This window comes from Rattus norvegicus, chromosome 9 (assembly GCF_036323735.1).
Source record: "Rattus norvegicus strain BN/NHsdMcwi chromosome 9, GRCr8, whole genome shotgun sequence".
NCBI lineage: Eukaryota > Metazoa > Chordata > Mammalia > Rodentia > Muridae > Rattus > Rattus norvegicus.
In genome coordinates, this window is record NC_086027.1 from 75,850,844 (window position 1) to 75,867,126 (window position 16,283).

Genomic DNA, 16,283 nt, shown 5'->3' on the forward strand with positions numbered 1-16,283 from the left:
GAGTGAAGCACTCACATTTTGGTCATCCTTCTTGAGTTTCATGTGTTCTGTGCATCTAGGGTAATTTGAGCATTTGGGCTAATATCCACTTAACAATGAGTGCATACCATGGGTGTTTTTCTGTGATTGGGTTACCTCACTCAGGATGATATTTTCCAGTTCCATCTATTTGCCTATGAATTTCATGAAGTCATTGTTTTTGATAACGGAGTAGTATTCCATTGTGTAGATGTACCACATTTTCTGTATCCATTCCTTTGTTGAAGGGCATCTGGGTTCTTTCCAGCTTCTGGCTATTATAAATAAGGCTGCTATGAACATAGTGGAGCATGTGTCTTTGTTATATGTTGTGGCATCTTTTGGGTATGTGCCCAAGAGAGGTATAGCTGGGTCCTCAGGTAGTTCAATGTCCAATTTTCTGAGAACCTCCAGACTGATTTCCAGAGTGCTCGTACCAGTTTGCACTCCCACCAACAATGGAGGAGTGTTCCTCTTTCTCCACATCCTTGCCAGCTTCTGCTGTCAGCTGAGTTTTTAATCTTAGCCATTCTCACTGGTGTGAGGTGAAATCTCAGGGTTGTTTTGATTTGCATTTCCCTTATGACTAAAGATGTTGAACATTTCTTTAGGTGTTTCTCAGCCATTCAGCATTCCTCAGCTGTGAATTCTTTGTTTAGCTCTGAACCCCATTTTTAATAGGGCTAATTGTCTCCCTGCCATCTAACTTCATGAGTTCTTTGTACATTTTGGATATAAGCCCTCTATCAGTTGTAGGATTAGTAAAGATCTTTTCTCAATCCGTTGGTTGTCGTTTTGTCCTAACAACAGTGTCCTTTGCCTTACAGAAGTCTTGTAGTTTTATGAGATCCCATTTGTCGATTCTTGATCTTAGAGCATAAGCCATTGGTGTTTTGTTCAGGAAATTTTCTCCAGTGCTCAGCATTCTTTCAAAGTTAATACCTTGGACTCATTACACTTTACTCCCTGTGTGTGTTGAGAAGGTGATTCTCAGTTTCCTGCTTCTGTCCTGGTAGATTCTTATTCCTCAAGAGTTGTATACCAAAATAAAACTCTTCTGTAAGGTGCTCCTCTTCAGGGTGTTTTATCACAGCAGTAATATTATCTATCTGTCTGTCTGTCTATCTATCTATCTATCTATCTATCTATCTATCTATCTATCTATCTATCTTGTGTGTGTATATTATTCACTTTACATCCTACTCACTGCCTCCCTTCCTTTTCACCCCTTCCCACAATCCTCCTCAAACCCCTTACCCCTTATTTTCTCAGAGGGCCCCCTGAATATCCTCCAAGCCCTGTACACCAAGACTCTGTTAAGCTAGGTGCATCCTCTCCTACTGAGGCTTTATTAGGCAGCCCAGCTAAAAAAATATCTCTCATGTACAGGCAACAGGTTTTGAGATAGTCCCTGCTCCCGTTGTTTGGGACCCACATAAAGACCAAGCTGCTTAACTACATATGTGTGGGGAGGCCTAGGTTCAGCCTATGTATGTTCTTTGGTTGGTGGTTCAGTCACTGAGAGCCCCAAGGGTCCAGGTTAGTTGACTCTGTTGGTTTTCTTGTGGGGTTCCTATTCCCTTTGGGGCCCACAATCCTTCCCCTTCCTCTTCCATAAGTCTCTCCAAGCTTCATCCACTGTTTTGCTGTGGGTGTCTTCATCTGTCTGAGTCAGCTTCTGGGTGGATCCTCTCAGAAGACAGCCATGTCTGCAAGCATAACAGAGTATCATTAATAGTGTCAGGAATTGGTGCTTGCCCATGGGATGGGTCTCAAGTTGGGCCAGTTATTGGTTGGCCATTCCCTCAGTCTCTGCTCCATTCCCCTTTCCTGCATTTCTTTTAGACAGGATACATTTTGGGTCAAAAGTTTTGTCCCTATCACTCCACTGGGAGTCCTGCCTGGCTACAGGAAGTGGTCTCTTCACCTATCATTTATCAGTCATCTATCTGTCTATCTATCTAGTTGTGTGTATGTTTGCATTTGTAAGGTTGTTGTGTTTATGTTGTGTGCATGCACATGTGTTCACATGCATGTGCAGGTCAGAAGGCAATCTTGGGTATCATTCCACACCTATTTTTATTATTGTGAAAATATTTTTTATTGACTAAGTTACTTATTCATTTTATGTCCTGATCACAGCTTCCTCTCCCTCCTCTCCTCCCAGTCCCCCACTCTCACTTTTCCTCCTCCATCATCTTTCCTTCCTTTCTCCCCAGGAAGGGGGAGGCCTCTGATGGGCATTAACCAGCCCTGGTATATCAAGCTGCAACAAGAATAAATGCATCCTCTTCCAGTGAGGCTAGACAAGGCAGTGCAGTTAGAGGAAAGGCAGCCAAAGGCAGGTAATGTAATCAGAGACAGCCCCGACCCCACTTTAGGAGTCCCACATGGAGACCCAGCTGTACAGCTACTCCATATGTGCATAAGACCTAGGTTTGTCCCATTCATGCTCTCTGGTTGGCAAGCACCATACGCGCTGAGCCATTCCAAAGGCCCCACCAGTTCTTGATTTATAAGATTGCAAGAATGCTTAATATAGTTCAAAACTTTTCTTCGTAAAGGCTCTGGAAATCTTTAGCTAGGTGGGATGGCGTACCTTTAATCCCAGCACTCAGAAGACAAAGGCAGGTGAATATCTTTAAGTTGGAGGACAGTCTAGTCTACATAGAGAGTTCCAGGACAGCCAGAGCTATATACAGAGACCCTGTCTCAAAAAAAAAAAAGTCTCTGACAGACTGCAACAAGGTAACCATTGAAGAAGTGCTAGAAGCATTTCATCTCATGTCAAATCTAGATCAATATAGCTATTGATTAGGTACACAAGACAATGAAAGGCCTTTGCTTACTTTTAATAAAAAAAAGTATTGGATATTTGGAAATCAAAGTCTTATCTTCAGAGTTCTGAAGAGATGTGGGCAAAAAACATAAAAGGAGACTAAATTTCATTTGATAGGGTATGGGTGGTACTACAGAGAGCCTTGCAGCCGTGGCAAGGACATGTTGCCATGGGACATAGTTGGGCAGATGAGCCAGCCTGGCACAGGTAAACAACCTTGGCTGAGACAGTGTGCTGAATTTTACACATATAAACTGCTAGTGAGGATTGAATCCATTAGGACCCCAAACTCAGTTATTCCTTATTAGTTTTCTACCATGGGATTTTGCTGAGTCAGCCATAGGAACCATTAAGCCGATCATATGTTGTTCTTAGGAACACTAATTGAGGACTGGAGAGAGGGTTCAGGGGTTAAGAGAGAGTACTGGTAGCTCTTGCAGAAGACCAGGATTCGATTTTCAGCCCTGACATGTAGGCTCAAAGCCATCTGTAACTCCAGTTCCAGGAAATCCTATGCCCTCTTCTGGTCTCCATGGACACTGCAAACATGTGGTACACAGAATTTATGCATGGAAACTATTCATACACATAACATAAAATAAATATTAAAATATAAAAAGGAATACTAATCGCCACAATATTTAATACAAAGAACCTATACATTTATTAAAAAGAAAAAAGGAGGCAAGCTTTATGAGACAAAGACCATTCCCAAGTGCCAGTGAGTTCATTTTGTGTTGGTGATCTCCTGCTGGATATGGGGCTTGGCCTTCAGAGTGCTTTCTACACCCAGTGAGACTCTGTTAGCAAGAATGAATTTTTCATTTGTCAGCAGTTATCAAATGGAGATAGCTTCTAGGTTAGGAACAGTGACTTGTGTCCACTTCTGCTCCCAACATTGGGATCCCACCTGGCCTAGACCTATGCGGGGACTGTGCAGGCTGCCAGTCTCCTTGAGTTTATAAGTGCAGAGGTCTTTATATATTTAGAAGCCATTGTTTTCTTGGTATCCTGTGGGGTTGTGGGTCCTGGGTCCGTTCCGAAACAGGGTACAGCCACTTGGGGAGGTAGGACACAGGGAGTGACTGCCATTACCCCACATGGTCACTGGTCAGGTGTTGGGCCATAGGGAAGCCCCAGGACACCACTCTGGGGGATGGGAGAGCTGGTCCTCAGGCTCTCAGACATCCAGGCACCTCTGAGAGCTTTGGAAGAGTTGAGAATGGAGTGGAGGCCTGCAGGCTGGGTCTAGCCCAGGGCTGGCAAGGAGAGAGGCTTAGACAGTGGCTCTGTAGGCAAAAGCCTTCTCCATGGCTTCCCAGGGTGGATCCTGATGAAAAGAGACAATCTATGGTTCTAAATTATTTATTTATTGCCATGGTGGAAAGTGGATGTGTAAAACCACACCCTACTTCTCAGGGTGGGCCTGAGGTTAACTACCTTTTGCAGAGAGGCATGTCTTAAAAGGGAAGCTTATTAGCTAAACCCTCCAGGCCTCTATGTACCTCATTAAAATGGAGATCTCTGTCTTGAGCCTATGTGACCAAGGTTATGTCTTTTTTTCTATTGTCATGGTCTGACATGTGAGGGCTACATGTGGAGGGGCTTGGGGCATTGTCCTTATGTGACCGATGGTTGCAACTCTATGGGGGACTACAGCTAGTGACAGGGCCTGGTTCTGAACATCAGGCAAAGCTCTTACTGTCCTTTCAGAATCTCTGGGGCTTCTAGCCTTAGCTCAACCTAGGACCAGGCTACCTCTCACCTTCCCCACAGTGTCCTCCACCCATTTTGGCTCATTCAGTCTTTTTTCCTCTTCTTCCACAGGGTTACTCAAGTTCTAAGAGGAGGGATTTGATGGAGACACTCCACTTAGGGCTCAGTGTTTCGAGGTCTTTCACTCTCTGCACACTGTCTAGCAGTGGTTTCTGCATTTGTTCCAATCTACTGCAGGAGGAAGCGTGTCTGATGACAGCTGAGCCAGTCACTGATCTATGGTTATTAAGACAGATTAAGAGTGTTATTAAGACATTCACTGCCATTTCCCTTAGAACAGTAGTGTCAGGATTACTACTGCTGTCATAAAACGCCATTACCAAAAGCACGTTGCGAAAGAAAGGATTTATTTCACTTATGCTTCCACACCACTGTTTATCATTGAAGGAAGTCAGGAAAGAAACTAAGACAGGGCAGGAACCTAGAAGCAGGAGCTGATGCAGAAGCCTAAGGTGGGTACTGAGTACTCTCATGGCTTACTCACACTGTTTTCTTTCTGTCTTTTATTTCAATTTAATTTCTTATTATTCTTTCATATATTACATTCTGACTTCAGTTTCTCCTCTACGCCTTCCCCCAGTCCCTCTTCCTCACCTCCCCTCACTCCTAGGTCCACTCCCCCACCATGTCCCCTTAGAAAATAGCAGGCCTCCCAGGACAACAACCAACCATGGCATAACAAGCTACTATAAGATGACAAGATTATACTATAAGAACAGGCACATACCATCACATCAAGGCTGGATGGGGCAACCGAATAGGAGGAGTCCCACAAGCAGGCAAAAGAGCAAGAGACACCCTACTACTAACACACACACATACACACACACACACACAGAGAGAGAGAGAGAGAGAGAGAGAGAGAGAGAGAGAGAGAGAGAGAATCAGAGAGAGAGAGACAGAGAGAGGGAGACAGAGAGAGAAAGGAATCCCACAAGAACACCAAGCTATTCAGCCATAACATATATGCAGAGGATCTAAATCAGACCCCTACAGGCTCCCTGATCTCTGTCAGCCCCCTGTGAGTCCCTGTCAGTTGACTCTGTGGGCCATGTTCTTGTGGTGTCCTTGATCCCACTGATTTTCTGATTCCCCTTTCCCTCTCTCCACAGGACTCCCCAGACTTTGCCTAATGTTTGGCCATGGAATTCTGCATCTGCTCCCATCAGTTGCTAGAAGAAGTCTCTCTGGTATCTGTTCATCCTGCTGTCTTATAAAACCTATGACCACCAACTCAGTGATGATATCACCCACAAGGGCCTGAGTCCTTCCTTATCAATCACTAAATTGGAAAGGAAGAAGTCAAAGTATCTTCATTTGTAGATGATATGGTAGTATATATAAATAACTCAACTCCACTAGGAAACTCCTATAGTTGATAAACACTTTTAGCAAATATTATAAAATATCTTGGCATGGCTCTAATCAAGCAATGAAAGATTTATATGATAAGAACTTGAAGATATTGAAGATGGAAAGATCTCCCATGCCCAGGGATTGACGTAGGCAGTTGCTCTGGTGTTGCTAATATTTAAATGCTAAATACTCGCTCCCAAGATCCGGTTGCCCCTGCCCACATATACACAAGCAGATCCTCATGTACACCAAATGGTGCTATGTAAACCTTGACCCCCAATTTAACTGGTAAATAAAAGGCTAGAGACTGTGATTGGACAGTAGAGGGATAAAGATGGGACTTGAGAATCAGATAAGGGGTCTTAGGAGAGATCAAAGGGAAAAGAAGAAAAGACATGGAGAGGGGAGAAAGCCACCATCAGAGGAGATGGACCATGAGCATGTGGCCAGGAGAAGCAGCAAGTGACAAGGGACACATGGCTGGGATGTAAGTTAGAATAGCCCCAACACCTGCCTAATCTGGGCTTATGGCTTATAAATAAAATACCCAGTTGGTGTGTGTTTAGTATGGGCTAGCAACATTTAATGATTTCTACTATAGATTGGTAGGATTAATATAGTAAAAATGGCCATCTTACCAAAAGCAATCTATAGGTTCATGCAATCCCCATCAAAATTCCAACAAAATTTTTCACAGATCTTGAAAGGACAATTTTTGGTTTCATATCACACACACACACACACACACACACACACACACACACACACACACACACACACCAAAACAAAACAGATAATATTTTCTGTGCCTTTGACCTGGATTTCTGGTCTTTTCCTAGTATTCCAGAGTACCTGGATGTTTTTGTGCCTGAATACTTTTCAACTTAACAATTTTCTTTGATAGTGGTTTCCATTTCTTCCATCTTGTCTAGTGAGCCTGAGATCCTCCCTCCCATCACTTGTATTCTGCTGGGGAAGCTTGCCTCTGCAATTCCTGTTTGAACTCCTAACGTTTTCATTTCCAGAGGTTTGGGTTTTCTTTAGTGATCCCCCTTCTGCTTTCATGATGTGAACTGTTTTCTTCATTTTGTTTCACTATTTCTGTTTTCATTCATGGATTTAGTCATATCCTTTGAAATGTCTATTCTGAAGTTCTTGTCTTGTGTTCATCAAAAACCATTTCTCAGGGCTCACTGTAGTGGGCTTGCTGGATCCTAGTGCAGACATGTTGTCCTGGCTGTTGTTGACTGTGTTTTTATATTGCGTGTAAGCATCTGGTTTGGGGATGGTTGTAACTCTGGTTATTGATATCTGGTTAGGTAGGTTTTCTTGTTTCTTGGTTTCAGTTGGCCTCTCTGACTCATAGACAATTGGTGGCTGTGGGTTGTTTGGTAGGGAGTGCCAAGTGTGACCATGATGGTGCGTGTGTGTGCGCAGAGTGGTGCTGGTAGAATATGCTTCTAGGCATTGAGAGTTGACACTTAGAAATGGGAATGAGTGAGGAAGAATGACTGAGAGGGCCCACAGCAGGGAGGAAAATTGGGTCTGCCAGGAGAGCCTGTGGAACATGCTCAAACCCCAGAAATCTCAGACTTTGGACTGGTCTGGGTAACTCCCTTCCTGTTTCTATGCTTCAGCGCACATAGCAGGAGACCCTAACCAGGTGGTCACTAATCGTCATGCCGCAGCACCTGAAATCCCTTCCCATGAAAATAGAGCATCAGCACCATCGTAGCCTCAGCCAATAGAATGCATTTAAACCCTCAAATCCCATCCCACTTCCTAATGTTCATATAGTCCCTGTCCACATGGAATAAAACACTCATTATTTTACCAAGGATTGCCTGAGACTGGCTTTTTTACTGAGCTGTAACACTTGGCAGAAGGCTCTCCCCCACTGAAGTACTTTTGGCCCCACCTGCCTGGCCAGTCTCCGGTGTTCACAAAGGTTCACATCAGAGTGCCCCAGCATCAGCACCACCATTACCACATTGGAACCCAAGCTCTCAGGCCAGCTACCCAAACCTCTTTATTCAACTTCTAAGATCTGGAACACTTCTGGTGTTCCCAGCTGGGCCAGACTTCTATGGACACTATTCGTCTGGGACTCCACTTCACCTTCCCAGGTTTGACATAAAGACGAGGTGGACTGTGCACCCCACCCATTCCTGACTTTGCCCTATCTTCTCTGAGCTGGTGGTGACCGGGTGACCCCACCAGGAAAGGTGGAACCAGAGCCACAGTCTACCAAAGAGGCGGGGATGAGACTGAGGAACTGGTATTGGAGGCTGGGAAGGAAAGTGAATATCAGCTACGTAATTCTGTGGTCAGTACATTTCCAGGGAGACACTGTCCAGTATTGGTGGCTAAGATAAAAAGTCTGAAAGGAACGTTTAAAGTGTATGTGCTAAGTGACTAGGCCAACAGGGAAGAGATCTGGTAGCCAACACAATCATGACAGGGCAGTCTCTGAAGGCCAGCTCAGGCTTCGAGCCAAGAAAATAATCTAAAGACTCATATCAATGGCCTGGCCTCATCTGGATTTTAGTTTCACATACAAACACACAGGAATAAATGAGATGAAGTGGTTGGTCATTTTATCATTGCTCTTCAACATTGAATAAAAAGAAATGAACACATTAAAAACAGGAAGGCGGGTTGGAGAGATGATGACTCAGTGGTTAAGAGCACCCACCCGTTCTTCCATAGGTCCTGAGTTCAATTCCCAGCAACCACATGGTGGCTCACAACCATCTGTAATGGGATCCGATGCCCTCTTCTGGTGTATCTGAAGACAGCTATGATGTATTCATATAAATAAAATAAATCTTTAAAAAATAACTAAGACAAAAACAAAACCAGGAAGGCTAGCTAGAGGTGGTCCTGGCATATGCCTTTAAGCCCAGTGAGAGGAAGCAAAGACCAATGTATCTTTGTGAGTTTGAGGTCAGCCAGGGCTACATAGAGAAACCCTCTCTCTGGTCTCAAAGAAGAAGGCCAAGGAGATGTCTCATTCAATAATGTATTTGGCATGAATGTGGAAAGACTCAACTTCTATCTCCAGAAGTCGTCAAAATTTTTTTGTTTCATGTTGCTTCATTTGGGCATTTTTATCTTACTGATCTTTTGCTTGTAAATTATGGTTTCTTATTTTATTATCTATTTATTTATTCATTTTTTAATTTAGTGTGTGTGTGTGTGTGTGTGTGTGTGTATGCTTGCTTTTTCTCTTTTAAAATTCTGGTTTGTTTGTTTTTCTCTTTTTAAATTTGCCTGTTGGTTTTCTAACAAGGGAAAGAATATGTTATTTGAATGTGGGGTGTGTGTGTGAAAGGAGATAGGGGAGGGGAAGCTGTGATCAGAATATATTGCATGAAAAAAATATTTCCAATAAAAAAACCCTTCAGGTATAGAAACATGTATTTGTAATCCCAGCACCATAGAGACAAGGATACAAAGATTTCTCCACGGACTTACTGTTCAGTCAAAGGAGAAAAATTAGCAAGGGTTCCAGGCTTAGGGAGAGACCCTGGTTCAAAAAATGTAGTGGCCAATTGAAGAAGGCAGCAAATGTCAACTTCTTAACACACACACACACACACACACACACACACACACACACACACACACAGAGTATTATGTGTGTGCACTATCACAGAACTACAGCTCTCTTTATGCAAAGTTTAATAAATGGCATGTTTAGTTTATGAATATTTACATTTACTCTAGAAGTACTGAATACAAACACACAAGGGAATAGCAGTGACTCACAATGTTGACCGCCTTAGTGAGAAGGCAGGAGTAGGATCTGGGAGGGTTAGTAGAGGAGACTTGGTTTCTGCCTGTGACCTAATATTTCACAAACGTTTGATCAGAATTCAGGTGGGCCTTACATCATTCTGTAATTTTTGTATGCTTGAAATATTCTATTGCTGTGAGAATAATTTTATACATGGACCACCTGGCTAGGTGTGGTGGCAGTAGGTGAACAGAAGCCCCTTCCTCCCAAAAAGCTCAGCATTTATGTCTAGTCAGCCCACTAGTACCCAGTCCACCCAGTGCTACCCAACGCAGGTCTCCAACTTTTTTTTTTTGAAAATTACATTCAAATGCTAGATCATTATGAATACAGTAATATCTGGCTATTTGTGAGTAGCTGCAAAGAAATTCATTAGACAGGTATAAATAAAGCAGGTTAAAACTAGCTTTTGTTAGGTCATCAGTTGGCTTTCTTTCTAGAGATATGCTGATTCCAAGTCATTAAAATGTAAGGCGAAGGTCGTCTGATTTCAGATCTATCTCACTGCACAGGTATGTTTACATTTATTGAGTCATTCCAGTGTGGGAGTCCAAGTTACATTTTAGGTTTTAATTACTGTGCCTAAGAGATTCATGAAACAAAAATGCCTCCAACTAGTAAGGCCCTTGCCTAAGGACAGATACTTGAAGTGCTTGAAGCTGTTGTTTATGAGGGACAACAAGCCACACATTGTCCCGAAACAAGTTTGACCCAACTGCACCAGCTGTGCTTGATCACAAGTGAGTGTGGGTGTGTGGGTGTGTATTTGTGGGGAGGTGGTTCTTAGGCAGGAAATAAATCAGGATGTATGTTTAAATACGTCGGGGTGTGTGTTTGCCCCTGATTGGATGTAGGTGGGAGGTCTATAGGCAGGAAGTACCTTGGATATTTGCTTCCCCCAGAATGGACTTGTTGGGAAATAATATGGTTTTGCGGGGTTGCCTTTTTGAAGCCTCTGCACAATGTGACTCATCGCCATTTTCTGGGAAAGCAGGAATGGATTTGGCCAGAGTCCATCATCCTGCTCTATATGTAATTAAAGCTTTCTTTAAATTTGATGAAAAAGTTACCATACTACTGTTCTCCTCAGCCAGTGGGGTTAACATCGGAAGCAGTTTTACAAGAGTGGTTACATGTGACAATGGGTGGATGTTCTTCAGCCTGTGTGCGTCCATCTGATTACGAAGCTTAAATAATGCTGTACATTAAGTTCAAAGAATAGCAGGGTCAGCCAAGAGCTAGCTACTGTTTTCTTGCATTAGTTACTTTATGATGCTGGTCAAAGAACACTAATTAAAAACACATAGAATTAATGCAGTGAAAACCGGCTGCCATCTGGTGGTGGAACATTTGAGTGACTCTAGGTATGTCTTCGCTTCCTTAGGGCTCCAGCATTCCTGAGAGAATGATCTGCACTTTTGGCTGCTGCTGGCACCTAGTGCCATCCAGATTCATCAGTATCTGTTGCACTAATAAATCAGCTAATAAACCTGAGTACAGTGCTGTAATGCTTTAATTCAAGCTCCCGAGGAAAGTAGGAGAGTGTTGCTTGAGCCGTCCTTGAAAACGAAGTGAGAATTTATTTCAAGGAAACTGAAAACCTTAATAAACAGCTAAGCTAACAGGTTAAGAATCGTTTGCTCCGTAAGCCACACTGTGTGAGTCCCCTCCAGAGTGCACATTCTGAGGGTCGCTGCTGCGAATGAATTTCTCACCATCTGCAGCCTGATTGATGATGGTAAATGCATTTCATAATAAAACCAGAAGATGGCAATAGAGTAACATCGATTTAAACACTAGCAGCTTTTGTGTGGTTTTATGCAGCCGTTGTCCTTCAATAGATGGCTATAAACTGGCTCTCCAACCTTTTGTCTCCCAGTCCTGGAAAGATCTTACTGTACAAGTGGGGTGAGACGCACAGTGTCCTTAAAAGAAAATAAAAACCCAAAAGTCAGAACAGGCCAATAACACAATTCCACGCCGCATCAGCACCCTCCCGCTGTGTGAAGATGAATGTAATGAAACCTTTCTCTCTTGGGCGAATTTGTATTTTAAGAATTTTATGAGAATACAAAAAAAAAAAAAAAAAAAAAAGACTGGTTGGGGTGGAGAGTGTGGGAATGTCCAGGGCAAACTCAAAAGCAATTTGAGGTCATATTTTTGCCCCTATTTTCTGATGTGTGATGTCCCAGTGTGGTTAAGTACTGGGGTTTGTAGAAAGGTTCGGGGTCAGTGCTCATCTTACATTTAAAGGGTCACAGGAGAACTCTTTTCCTCTGACATTCAATTTCCTCGTCTGTGAAAAAAGGAGTAATAGGAATAATGCCCATTATCTTGTGGTGATGTCAGAAGGATTCGATGAAAGGATACATTTAGCTCTCGGACAGGTCATAGGAAGCTAAAACAAATTCAGGCCGGCCATTACATTTGCATGAAAGAAGCTAGCTTTGTGTTAGTTTTAATTGAATACCAATCATTGGATTGTATCCATTCTCCCTCCGCTCCGACCCCCACCCCTGCCTTTGGTTGCTTGTTAAGTATGTAGTTAAAGCAAAAGGAAAGAGGCACAAAAATGTCCACGGGCAGGCTGCAAGTGCAGTGCGTATCTTTGGTGTGAGTTAAGTAACCACGGCATTCTAAGAGAACTAAGAGAGTGGGATGTTCTCTCCAGTGTTTCTTCTGTGCCCCAAGGAACACTTTTAATCAAATTACCAAATACACGCCGGTCTATTTTCCTGCGTTGGTGATGTGATTAGAGCAGGTCTATATGATGTGGTCTTATTTGGTTTTATTTGTGACAGTGATAGTAGCAAGCACATCAATAAATCAAGGCTCTGCTCACTGCTCCTGTGATGTCAATATTCTGCAGGAAGGCAACTGTTTCCGTGATGTTTCCCATTTGAATTTGCATATGGTAAAAGGATTCACTGAAGTTGGTAGAAAGGCTCCAAGCCATTGAGAACAAGCATTTAGGATCATTGACCTTTGCAAAAGTTTGCAAGCCTGTGAGGAGAAGCCTCCAAACTGACCAGCTCTTCCATACCGGTCAAACCTGAGCTGTGTCTCGGGGAACAGTAGGCTACACGATTATTACCGTTCGCCAGCTTTCCAGGCACTTCCTGTCACTTTTTTTTTTTTTTTTTTTGCTGTCTTTGGAAGGGAGGCAGAGCCAGTAACTGAAGCAAAGAGCTTTCTCTTTAAATAGTCAAGTTCCACCAAGGCAGTGGTTCTCCTCTCTGGCTGCACGTTAGCAACACTATGGCATTAAAGAATGTCAAAGCCAAGGTCTCACTCCAGGTCTCATAAATCAGAATTCCTGGGCTCAGGTCCGTATTCAATTCGTAATGTTTCCTAGGTGGGTCTCGTCTGCTCAGGGCCGAGCCCACTGCCCGAGCTTCATGTTGGTAGTCCTTCTAGCCCTGCCTTGGATTATTTTATGGCACTCCTGTCCCGGTTTCTCAAGGACCCTTCCCACACTTATATTTTCCTCTCTATTCCCACTGTGCCTTTCAGCACACTAGCCACCGACTTCATAGAATCTAGTTCATCTGAAGGGATTTCCTTGGCTTCATGTCTCTGTCCTCATTACTTTCAGGTCTGGCTCTCTCTCCTTAACTGGATGGCTGAGGGACCTTTTTTTCCTGCTGAGTCTTTCTCTCCCACTTCAAGTCTCCTGCTACTCTCAGGACCGTGGCTTCTCCATTATCCATCCTCTCATCCGAGAGAAACAACTCAGACCCAGCAACTTTTGAGCAACCTCCCTGTGCCAGGTGATAGGTATAGAAAGGAGAATGGACTAGAATCCTGTCAAGAGAGAAAGGAGCACAGGCCCAATTGCACGGACTGAGCAGCAAGGGATTTGTGTGACAAACACAGAGAGAGCCAAACAAAAGGCAGGTGCCAACTTTTTGGTACTTATTTCTTCAGAGGCTGAGAAAATGTCACTCTGCATAGTCTAATGATGATTTTACCCAATTTTAAAATTAATTGCCCTTTTAGTTTCTGTCTTTTTGTTCAGTGACATGTTTTGTGAAAGAGCAACTCTTATTTTGTGCCTCAGGTTCGCCTTACATTTTTCTTTTAACCTTTCTTCCATTTTGGTATCTGCTCAGACTTTAATGTTATTTTAGGTTATATCTTGAAGATCTCACCCAGTGACCACTTCCATTTAGACAGTCAGTCTCGGTGAAGATTGTAAGTCTGTTTAGTGGCTAAAGCACATCCCAACAGTGACTGGGCAGTGTCATCATTTGAAAATACTTCTAAGTACTTGCGTGTGGGAGACAGGGTTTCATTCCATTGCCCTGGTTATTCTTATGCTCAAGACAATCCTGTCCTAGGTTAAGTATAGGTTAAAACATATATATATACATGTATCCAACACACACACACACACACACACACACACACACACACACACACACACACTTGCATGTATGGTCATAGATGAATACCTTTTGTGTACGCCCCAGTTCACTTAGGCATTTTAGATAATTTATCCAAAATCATTCATCTCACCATTTCTCTCTCTCTCTCTCTCTCTCTCTCTCTCTCTCTCTCTCTCTCTCTCTCCCCGTGTGTGTGTGTGTGTGTGTGTGTGTGTGTGTGTGTGTGTAGGTACATGCACATGTAAAGGCCAGAGCAGGATTTTGGGCATCTTCCTCTTGGTTTCCACCTTACTACCTTGAACTAGAATCTCTCCCAAGAGCCAGACGCTTGCTGCTTGGGCTAGGCTCACTGGCCAGTGATGCTGGTCCGGTAACATGCTGCCTAGACATCTGGGTTCTCTAAAGTGCAGGGCCAGAATTGTAAATGGATTCACCTCCCCTCCAGACATGATATTCACGCACATTTGACGTTTATGAAACAGGCAATGCTCTTTCATGGGAATCTGTGTTCTTGGGGAACACTAAATGCTGATTCAGAAGATAAAGTGAACTCTAAAAGATGGGACTGAGAATCCTGTGGTTTTTTTTTTTTTGTAAATTTTTATTTTTTTATTTTTTATTTATATGAGTATACTGTAGCTGTTTTTAGACACCAGAAGAGGGCATCAGATCCCATTACAGATGGTTGTGAGCCACCATGTGGTTGCTGGGATTTGAACTCAGGACCTCTGGAAGAGCAGCCGGTGCTCTTAACCTCTGAGCCATCTCTCCAGCCCTTTTTGAGCCATCTCTCCAGCCCGGTTTTTTTTTTTTGTTTGTTTGTTTGTTTTTTTGTTTTTTGTTTTTTTTGCACAGTGCATTTTCCCTTAAGAGACTCACAATGGTCTGTTTTGCTACAGATAATTGCTACCCACCATCATGATATTAACCAAAGATGAAATATTTATAAGGTAGTCAGTATTATCCTTGTGAAATATAGATTTTTTTTTTACTACAAGAAAGTTCAATAGAATTTTCTAATGAATGTAGTATAGGCCTTATTGAACGAAGTAGCCTAGAAAGTTGATGTAAGAAGGAGATTAGTTTTTAGCATGCTCTCTCAACATAGTTATCAGTCTATAGGAACAGTAGTTCTCAGGGCAGCAGCAGGATGCTATCCAACAAAAATACTTGTCTCTCCTAAAATTGAATCATGATTTCTTCCAAATAAACATGAGGGTTGGTTTCACTTTCAAACGATATCCTCAATAAATGATGACTCCAATTGAGTTATTTTAATTTACATATGCATGCCTATGCCTATGGGAATGTATTCCGTGTGTGTGAGGGTTCTTTTGGAATCCACAATAGGGAGCTGGATTCACTGGACCAGGAGTTACCAGAGGTTGTGAGCTATCTGACATGAGATCTGAGAATCAATCGCAGGTCCTCTGTAAGACATTACAATAGACAGCGAGACCAAACCTCAACAGCTATATGTTCTTAACTCCTGAGCCATTTCTCCTTCACTACTGAGCCAGCACCTCCACTTGTATTTCACAGCACAGTTGAATGCACACTTAAATAGAATCATCTGAGTAGGAAAAAAGGAAACCCTGTACGATTTTATTTTTATTACATATTTTAAAAGAACATTATAGAAATAGAAAGCCCACTGGGGTTTAGGTATTTAGGGGAATGGGTAGATATGGTATATGTAAGGGGGAAGAGTAAATCTCATGAGTGTGAAATAGTTTTAGAGTAGGATTGTGGTGACAGTTACACGAAGCTATACATGTGGAAAGCGGCGTGAGTCACACATGCACACCCACACTCGCACGGGAATGCTAACGTTTGTGAACTGTGCCAATGTCAACATCCAGGTGTTAGTTACACAATATGTCGACTTTGGATGAAGCAAGAGGAAAAATTTATGATTTCCCTGTACATTGACTGATAACTTATTTTGTATCTACAAAATTAAAGAGTTTCAAAAAGAGTCATTAGTTATCCCAAGAAATTTGAGCAAATATGAAGAATGCATGAGCATCTAGTACATATTGACTTCAGTCAGCTTGGTTGTTTCTCAGAGTAATGGCCTCTGTTCAGTTACTTTACAATAACCAAA

General features: G+C 42.7%; 1 long non-coding RNA gene across 1 annotated transcript in view; it reads left to right on the plus strand.

Moving 5' to 3' along the window:
- LOC134480586 (uncharacterized) overlaps positions 1-16,283 on the plus strand; it is a 50,599-nt gene that overhangs the window by 28,883 nt on the left and 5,433 nt on the right. Inside the window, exon 2 of the long non-coding RNA XR_010055016.1 lies at positions 5,746-5,823. This is a non-coding gene — a long non-coding RNA (uncharacterized LOC134480586). The remainder of the gene's footprint in view (positions 1-5,745; positions 5,824-16,283) is intronic.